The sequence below is a fragment of the Chenopodium quinoa genome, unplaced genomic scaffold (assembly GCF_001683475.1).
Source record: "Chenopodium quinoa cultivar QQ74 unplaced genomic scaffold, ASM168347v1, whole genome shotgun sequence".
NCBI classification, from domain to species: domain Eukaryota; kingdom Viridiplantae; phylum Streptophyta; class Magnoliopsida; order Caryophyllales; family Amaranthaceae; genus Chenopodium; species Chenopodium quinoa.
Window position 1 is genome coordinate 412,301 of NW_018742306.1, and position 10,097 is coordinate 422,397.

The 10,097-nt window shown below is 34.6% G+C and overlaps 1 pseudogene; it reads left to right on the forward strand.

The window, feature by feature from the left end:
- Window positions 1–356: 356 nt before the first annotated feature.
- Window positions 357–7,995, forward strand: LOC110686815 (annotated as a pseudogene).
- The last annotated feature ends 2,102 nt before the right edge of the window (window positions 7,996–10,097 follow it).

A 10,097-nucleotide genomic window follows, 5' to 3' on the forward strand; every position in this document is an offset into this window, starting at 1 on the left:
TTATTATTATTATTTATTGATGATTATCATTATTATTTATTGATTATTATTATTAGTATTATTATTAGTATTATTATTATTATTTATTGATTATTATTATTATTATTATTATTATTATTTATTACTTATTGATTATTATTATTATTATTATTGTTGTTGTTGTTGTTGTTGTTGTTGTTGTTGTCGTTGTAATAAGAGCTTAAAAGAATGAAATTTTGGCTTTATATCATTAGCAATATTATTAGACGTAAATTAAGAGCTAAAGTGAACTGAACTGAATTTCAACAAAAGAGAACAGACCCTAAATTTAGTAAATCAGAACATGCCATAAGTATCCGTATCTAAAGATTGAAGAAGGGTAGATCTTAATTATACTGGTATCTAAAATCAAAAATCCAAAATCCAAAAAGGGTGGAGAGAGAGAAAGGAGTTGGTCAGAGAGCAGACTAACAAAGGGACCCACTCTGATTGCTCTACTCTCTTTGCCTACACATCTTCCTTGTCCTTTCATGTCTCCTTCCTAATTTCCTCCATATTTTTTTTTTACCAAATTTTTATTTTTTTTCTACAATAATTTTTCTCCAAAGATAATGGGTAATGGCTGCTGCTTCGGCGACGCCGGCGGTAGAACGGCGGTTGGCGGCGGCGGCGGCGGTCAGTATAAGCATCACAACGATGGTCCAAACGACGCCGTTAGTCTCTTCCTTAAGGCTCATGGTTATCATGGTCTATTCTCTCAGATCGAGGTTTGTTTTTGTTTCTCTCTCCTTTGACTGTTTTTGGAGTTTGACTGTGCTTTATTTATGTGGGAATTCTGTAATTTGTACACTATTTCTATTATTAGTAAGATTAGTTGCTGTATTTATTCTTCCAGTTTTGGAATTCTATGTGCAATCTTATTCTTGTATTCAGCAATTGCTAAAATTGAAGTTTAATTTTGATTTGTAATGTGATTGTTGGAGGTTGTAATACTATCTTGGCTTTGGTTGGTATAAGGTGGTTGTTTAATGTGAGTGTTGATTGTGTATTGCATTATTTGGAGCGCGTTTGCCAGTGCAATTCCAGTCAATTAAGCAATTTGTCGCGACGATATGGAATCTCTTCATGTATGCTTTGGAGGGAAAGGGAGAATGAGGGCAATCGTTTTATTGTAAAAAGTAGAGAAATTGGATGTGTTTGCTCAAAGGGGTGCTGGATGCATAATGATGGATACATAGCCCTTTGTTTTGTTGGTCTATGAGTATCAATTTTGTACCAACTCGACGAGCTAGGACAGTAGCAATTAGTTAATGAGAGTGATAACGGGTTATTTTTTATAGAGGCACCTTGGATGGAATAATGCCGGTCATTTAGAGGAGTTTGAGGCCAAGGGATGGTTTCGATTTGAGTTTTTGTTGTAGAATGGATAGGGAAGATAATGAGTACAAGTGTACAACTGTCAAAGTAAGTGAAAAATTGGTCATCATTAAACCAAATCTTATAGCCTATTTTTGGTAGCGGTACTCACTCTAAAAGACAAAAAATATATTTTTCTCTTATAGCAGCCATGTTAGAACTCGTGGTAGATTTCAGTGGAACATTCTGAGTAGGACTTGTGGTAAGGTTGTTTGCATCTCTGCTCAATACGTCTGTTGTAGTTTCTAGTGACATTATCAATGCACAAGGCGCCAACAGTGGTCTGTATTTGTCCACAATCCCAACCATTGTCTGCTTGATTATATTCTTTCTACAGCACAGGACAAATTTAATCCTAAAACCATTTTTTATTTCTTTTATCTTTTTAAGGTAAGGAGAAAGACCCTCCTGAATTGGTTCCTCTCATAAGGCAATACTATCCAACTTTGAATATCTAATCATCTAATGCATGTGACGACTATTTTATGGATGGAAGAATTTAAGAAAGGGCCACTTATTTGCATCAATGGCAAAGTGGGGGGGGGGGGGGAAGATAAGGGGATCCCCACCCCAAAGAGCCCTTAGGGGATTTGATTTGATCCTATGTTGTACAAGTCATGAGACCAAAAGTTAAATAGTTTATAATGTTGTTTCTAGAGGCATTATTTATCAATCAACTACCTTAGTCTTTCAAAATTGATTCTTGGTGTGCAAATCATGTCAGTGAACAAACCAAAAGAAGTCCTTAGGGTATCCTTAGTAAACAATCATAACAGATCATTTTATCTAAGGTAAATTAGACTTTTAGGGTTCTTGTTTTTCTTTTCCAAATGATTTTTTGTGTATCGGACCTTTTTTTGTCCTTTTCTCGTACGATTCATTATGACGATTCATGTTAGCCGACCCTAAATCATCTTGGGACTAAGGCTTTGTTGTTGTTGGACCTTTTTTGGAAATTTGATGCTCCACCCATCATTAATTTGTATACACAAGCAAATGATACAATTCTAAGTTGAGAGGAAAAGTAGAGATAGAAAATGGGTGGTGGGTGGATAACTTTGTATGGACCCAATTCTAGGTGGTATGCTACTGTTGCGACCTAATATATCCGCTGTGATAAGCTCACATCCCATACAATGTGGTCGCAATAGGGTGAGGTGGCCAAGATATAACTTGGTATGGACCCAATTCTAGGTGGTATGCTACTGTTGCGACCTAATATATCTGCTGTGATAAGCTCAAATCCCATACAATGTGGTCGCGATATGGTGAGGTGGCCAAGATTTAATACCATGGGTGGGTGGAAGAAAAGATAAATAAAGTACTACTTTGTGAGTGATAAGGTGTAAATATTGTTAAGGGGTAAGATGGTAAAAATTGTTTGCCAAAAACATAGTGATAAGAACTTTTTGTAACGGATGAATACTGAAAATTTTTAAATCATTAAGAAATGTAGGTAGTATATCATTTATATGGGGACACATGTTTGGTAGATTTACCTGTTAATATGGGCGGAGGAAGTAGAATTTCTAATCTAAGATTCATAAGACATCAGCTATTCTGACTAAAACTTATCGTGCTTTAGACAATGGTTGTCAAGGTATTCGTAATTTGTTTCAGGATGTTTAATAGGTGGCAATGTGTACAGATGCTATGAAAGTTTGTGTTAATTTAGCAAATTGCATAAAATACTTTTATTAAATTAATGGTAAAGATTTTTTTATTGTATGTAATAAAACAAGTGCATAATAGATATTAATGGTCAAAATTAATTGTAAAATGTAAATATCAATTGCAGTCCAGTAGCTTGTAATGAAGAGGGAATTATGGTATACAACATGACTATTCTGTTGATTTATATCCTCCAAACAGCAGAGCTACCTGGATTTTTATTGCACTTGTGTAATTTTCATGTTAGTTTCTGTGGCAAAATTAATATTATACTCACGACTTTTGTCTGCAAAGGGAGCCCTACACTGTGGTTCAGCATTGCTATACCTTTCTTAGGCCAAAGAACTCCCCCCCCCCCCCCAACACCCACCCACCCAAAATAAAACCCCAATGATCCTCCCACAACCAGTTTTGGGTTTAACCTGGGGCCCAATTGATGTCCATCCTCTGTTCAGATTCTCTTTTGTGAGAATTACAGAGGGTTGTACACTGTGGCTGACCCAGCGTTGTTCACGCTGGGTCATGTTTCCAGGAAATTGAAAAGGTTTAAACAAAAAAGAAAAGCAATATGTTCCATATACCTCTTTGTGGTTCAGTGGTCAAGTTGTTGAAGTGAAATACTTTCCTAATTGGCATGGGAATGCGGGGTCAAATCTCATACCAAACTTTTTATTTAGCCTTTTTACTAGTTGCCTTTTATTTATGTCTTTTATTTTACTGATATCATGTACTAGACTGGTAGGTTTTTTATTTTATTATTTTATTTTATTTTTATTTACTGATTTTATATGCTAGCCTAGTAGCCTTTCAGACATTACTAACTTACTATGTTTTGTTTTTCGTTTGTTCATTTGATTTGTATTATTGTTTGTAATTTAAATTATCGGAAAAAAAGAGAACTCCAGGAGTCCGAACCCCTAAGCGAGAATTTCTGAATCTTCCATGGCCAATCCTAGCTATTTAGTCCATATTAGTAACCTATATTCATTATATGAGTACTCTCAGTTAATCTAATTGAAATTGTAACTGAATTTTTAGAATGAAAAGGAAAAAACATGTGATGTAACAAGTTTCTTTTATTCCAAAATTCATCTTTCTCCACAAAATCATCCTTCACAAAATCAACCTATTAGATCGATGGGTGACGGTGACCCAACACCCATAAAATCCTAGATCTGCCATTGGCTGAACATCAAAATTTATGTTTGAACCTCAGACACAAAAATGGCTACAACCAATCCTGCACTCCTGCAGTAGTATAGGTTCTAGGCATAGTGGTACCTGATGATTAGGTCTTGCTAGTAATTGCTATCTCTTTCTCTGGTGCTATTTTTGCAGCTGTCACTGTCAGCTTCAAGCTTACGGGATCGGGATGTGCTTTCAAAGGTTTGTATAATCTAAATCTTATGTGTTATGCTAATCCGCAATTGCTATAGTTTAGCCTGTTTAATTTTTGTTTAAATCTGACATTGTTAATTGCTGGTATTAAACCGTTCAAAATGATTGAAACTGTTTCCATTCAAAGTTGCAGACTTCTAATTTTTACCTCTTTACATTCCATAGAGTACACGTCTCATTGTTCTTCATGCTTTGCATTAGTATTTAAACTATAATTACTTTGTGAACATATAATTTCTCTATGTTTTTATGCCTTCTTATGTTAAATCAGCAACATTGCAAAGATTATGCATAACTCAAGCATGAAACATTTGCTTTTTAAATCTGTTCTTGGTCTTTTATCAAGGTGTAATTCACAAGTATGCTCAGCAAGGAATTCAAGTTAGGAAGTAAAAGCACTTTGATTGGTAGAAAGACTGTCTGAGTTTTGGTCATGCTGCATCATTTAAGCATGAAGCATCTGTTTTTTAAATGTGCTGGTAGTATATTATGGGTGTAGAACATACAAAAATGTTCCTTACTCAAATCATCAGGTAAAACTTTTGAGATTGGTAGAAAGAGAGTGATTGTTCAAATATGGAATTCGCTAATCTAACTGGCAAATCTTCTTACTATTTGCATTTCTTAGGGAATATTGCATATATGGCCATCTTGACTGGAGCTCGTTTGTTGCCCAAGCATTTGTTTATAGGTTTTTTCTTTCCTTATGTTTCATTTATGCTTGTAGAGTGATCCAATGGCAGTAATTTATATAAGAGGAAGAAATGGTTAGACTTGAAGAACTTGGACGGACAGAAGTTGTATCAAATTCACTAGATCCTACATGGATTACAAAGGTCAATGTAAACATATCATTTTGAAATTGTGCAGACACTAGTGTAAGCTCCCATGTTCTCTCCTGACCTTCTGGTGTATATATTAAAATTTTACTTGTTTTGCCTGATTATGATGCCTAAAAATTTATGTTTTGTAGGTTTCGTGTTTTTGATGTTGATACTCAATTCCACAACGTAGATGTACAGGTACATTCAAGGCTCCTAGTCTTCTCAGCAGTTATAAAATTTCAATGTATTTCTTTATTGTTTTTTATAATGATTGTTGTTATTGTGAAATTCTTGTTTACATTTAGGGACTTTTAATATGATTAAGGTTTGCATAGTCCTTGAAAAATGAGGATTTCAAGGCAAATTGCATACTATATGTATTTATTTACTTGAGAAAAAAAAGCTAAGATGTTGCCTTATACGAGTTGTGAATGTGGTTCTTACTTCATAAATCTTGCTATATGTGGGAATACATATTTGAGATTTAGAGCCTTTTGATTTTTTCGCATCAACATTTATGAAATGGATAATGCTCCATACTCAATTTTATATTGGTAGAATTGTTTGCTGGAAACTCTTTTTATTCATATTCGATCTTGTAAATTGATGAAATAATTTTCTTTCCAAAAGAAATATAATTAAAAAAAAATGACGAAAATCAATGTTCAATTTGGCACTCCTTGTTTGTTTAGGCTTCTTAGAACACACGTGGAAAATTAATATTAGGACTTCTCATTGAATGAAAATATTTGTACTGGTCATCTTGTTTCTTTCTTTTTTCCATTTTCCTATAATCTTGTTCAAAAACAATATGAGAACCCTTTAGGTGTCTTTGTTATATTCAGTTTAATATAGTCCTTTTTTTTAATTCTCATGAATACTAGAACAATTTCATTGTTGGGGCCTATATTTGTGGCCAAGTTTTCAGCAAAAAGTTTTGTATGGGGAGAGAGTATGACCTCTTTCCAATTATTGGAACAAAAGACTACCATATTTGAGGACTGATGAGTGAGGAAAGACTGAGAAGTAGCTAAAAGCTTAATTTATCTTGCGTTCTATTGCTACTGGGACTTACTCTGCTGTATGAATAAACACCTGATATCTAAGGATATACAAGGCAATAGGAAATTTCATGGCCTATTCTTTGAAGTTGGGGATAGCATTTTCATGGCTAATTCTGAAACTTCTTAATTTCTAGTGGGAACTTTGATGCAAACTTGTTAACGCTTTGCAATTGTACTGATGGATATTGCATGAATAGTTAAAAGTTACTTTCTCTGTTTTCCAACATGATCTCACATGACTACATTTTTTCTTAACTATAAATCAGCATAGCCAGTCAAAGTGAATAATATGAATAGTGTTCCAGTCAAAGTGTTGCGTGTAAAAAAAAACGGAGGAAGTACGTTAGTACCCATACTAGTTTTTCTAAGGTTACTTTTGTAAACTCAAGCAGAAGACATCGTTTTACATGACAAGACCTTTTTGCTCCTGCAGATGCTTAAACTGGATGAGCAGCAATTTCTAGGCGAGGCTTCATGTGCGTTGTCTGAGGTATACCTATACCATTGACATGGATTCACATACAGAGTATTTTCTAATTTAAAATTTGGTGTCATATCTTATATTTCTGCTTTTGAAATCTAACCCTGCTTCTAAGAGATATTTATGTTTTTGTGGTTGAGGGGGTTTGCATGGTTGTAAATAATCTGTAACCCCCATGATAGAAGTTTAAGTAGATCCTTAAATTCATCATCATCCAATTTAATTATGATATTGCTGAATAATGACTGATGTATTTTGTTACATACTGAATGATAGTTTTCATAATATCTTTTATGTTATCTATCTTATATTATTTCCTGATTATTAATAAACTCCATGGTTTTTTTTTTTTTTTTTTTTTTCCTAATGAGCTTTTTCTAAACAAAGTCAACAAACCATCATTGCATGTGTACACTTGCTTGTCATATCTGATGCTAGAATTTTCTGTTACCATCCTTGTGATATGAGAATGCAGATAGTGACCAGATCAAATGGATTATTGACTTTAGACCTTGCGCATCGTGAAGAAAACTTGAAAGCAGCCCATTCAGGAAGCTATGGGAAGCTTACAGTTCATGCTGAAGAATCTATGAACTCTAAGATCACAACTGAAATGCTACTAAGGTGTTCAGATTTGGAAAATAAGGATCTCTTCTCTAAAAGTGTATGGGATTAGTTATTTACAAATTTTTACTGTCGATCCTGCGCTGTACAATATTCTTTTTAAGCATGCATTGTCCAAATTTATTTTGCAGGATCCCTTCTTAGTGATATCTAAAATTGCAGAGGGTGGTATACCTATTCCAATTTGCAAAACGGAAGTTGCCAAGGATAATTTGGATCCAGCTTGGAATCCTGTGTCCTTAAATATTCAGCAAGTTGGAAGTAAGGTATGAAGAACCTATTTGAATACTTGTTTGCATGAAAATATTGATCTCAGTCATTATTCTATTATTCTATTAATTTGTTAATTTTATTTTCCCGAATCTGTGATGCTGCAAGCTTTATCAGAAACATGTCAATTTATTATTATACTGCAGATCAAGCTATAAATTCAAACAATTCTTGGCCTCTTGAGTGATACTGCTCATCTTTTGTGATGCAGGACAGTCCTTTAACTATCGAGTGCTTTAACTTTAACAGCAATGGGAAGCATGATTGATTGGGTAATGAGACATCATATCCTTTATAATCAGTCAATATGTTAAAGTTATTTTGCTGACTTTATCTCCATATATTATTCAGGAAAATTGATAAATCACTAGTTGATTTGGAAAAAATTCATATGAGTCAGAGTGGTGCAAATCTATATCTACCCGCTCCAACTGGACATGACTATAACAATAAGGTTTTAACATAATGACTTAATTGTAACTATAGGTTTACATTGGCAACCCTCTATTTTGTATGATGAGTTTGGCAGTGTTGGCCCAGGTCTTGAAAAGTCAACTCTTTGTGGACAAGTTCTCAGAGAGTGTCCAATACACTTTCCTTGATTACCTAGCTGGTGGATGTGAGTTGAATTTTATGTTGGCCATTGATTTTACAGGTGAGTTCTTACACACTCTAGGATATAGGCTTCTTTTTGAATTCTTATGGAGATTATACTTTATATTTTCTGACGAACTTTGGGACATGGTTTGTTTCTCTAGTTCCCTTCAGAGATGATTTTATTGAAATATTCTTTCACTCCTTTTCATTTTATTGGTGTTTATCATGTATTGATGTGTGTGAAAAAGTCAGAAAGAGTTTTTGCAAATTGCAAGAAGAGAGGCAACAGAATATTGTAATGAACTGTCTTAAGGAAGGGTATCACGGGTAGTTTAGTTTGTTAACAGTGATCAAATGTAGTACATAAGAAGGGTAAATAGGCAATGCACTAAGATTCCACCTGTGCACATGAGACAAAAAAATCAGTCTAGAATCATCCTAGGGAGGAGAATGTAAGTATAAAAAAGGGAAGAGAGAAATTGAGAAACTAGGCAGAACTTTGGTGAGAACCTTTTGGAGATTTAGGAAAATTTGTTCAAAAGGACCACTTAAGTGGTCTCTTTTATCCAGAAGGACTTATTAAGCAAAAAGTTGTTTAAAAGGACCACATAACACAGTTTGGGTTGGTGAGGGGGACCAAGGCTATTTTTCAGGCAAGTCAACACCGAAGTTCGGCGTTGACCGTCATGTGCCAAGCACGTGACTCTTTAAGTTGACCCAATTTTTTTTCTCTCTTTTTTCCCCACGATTTCCCCATTACGAGTGGCATTAATTACCCCCAAATTTCCCCTTTCTTCTTCTTTCTCTCTCCTAAAATCACTGTTCATTCATGGCATTTAATGTGGTCTGCCATTGTTAGTGAGATACAGAGCAGCGATTTAATAGGGTATTAAAGGTAAAGTCTTTCTTTTGCTCTCTCTCTTATCATTTTCTTTACTTTATTTGGAGTGCTTCCTCACCATTTTTGTTTTTTTTTTTTTTTTTTTTTGACCTTATCAATGGTGAAGGAAACTAAGGGAAAGCACAAGGCAAAGGCAAAAAAAAAGCGCACAATTTTCACAACTTCTAAATTGTCTTCCTTGGTTGTCATGGGTCTAAGATGTCCTTTGCACAATGGAATCCCACAATTTCACTTAGTTCTCTTCATGACTGCTGGATTCATTTCGGTACAAATCCAGTTTTCACAAAATACAAAAATGAAGAATGTCAACCAAAATTCCCTAAATTCGACAAAATCAAAACAAATTCACAATGCTTACCTTGTGCGAAATGTCATCAATTGCACTATGGATGAATTTGTTAGGAGAAAAAGGGCGCAATTGGAGGTTGCATTCAATCTAGGGTTTATGCTTCAAGGAGAGAGAAAGAAGAAGAAAGGGAGAAAAAATTTGGGAATAAAGGGGAAATTTGGGAGAATTCGTGGAAAGAAAGAAAAAAAATGAATTTTTTTTTTACTCAACTTAATGAGTCACGTGCCTGGCACGTGACGGTCAACGCTAGAGTCCGGCGTTGACTTGCCAAAAATGGACTTTGGTCCCTCTCACTAACCCAAACCGACTTTTGGTCCTTTTAAACAACTTTTTGCTTAATAGGTCTTCTGAACAAAAGTGACCACTTAACTACTTAAGTAGTCCTTTTGAACAAATTTTCCGGAGATTTATGGCCTAAAAGCCATTTTGGAGTTGTGAGCTAAACTCACTTGGAGCTTGATAGGCTAAGCATAGCTCTTGTGTAATTTGTGTTCTGTTATTAAAGTATCAATCTTTCCTCTCT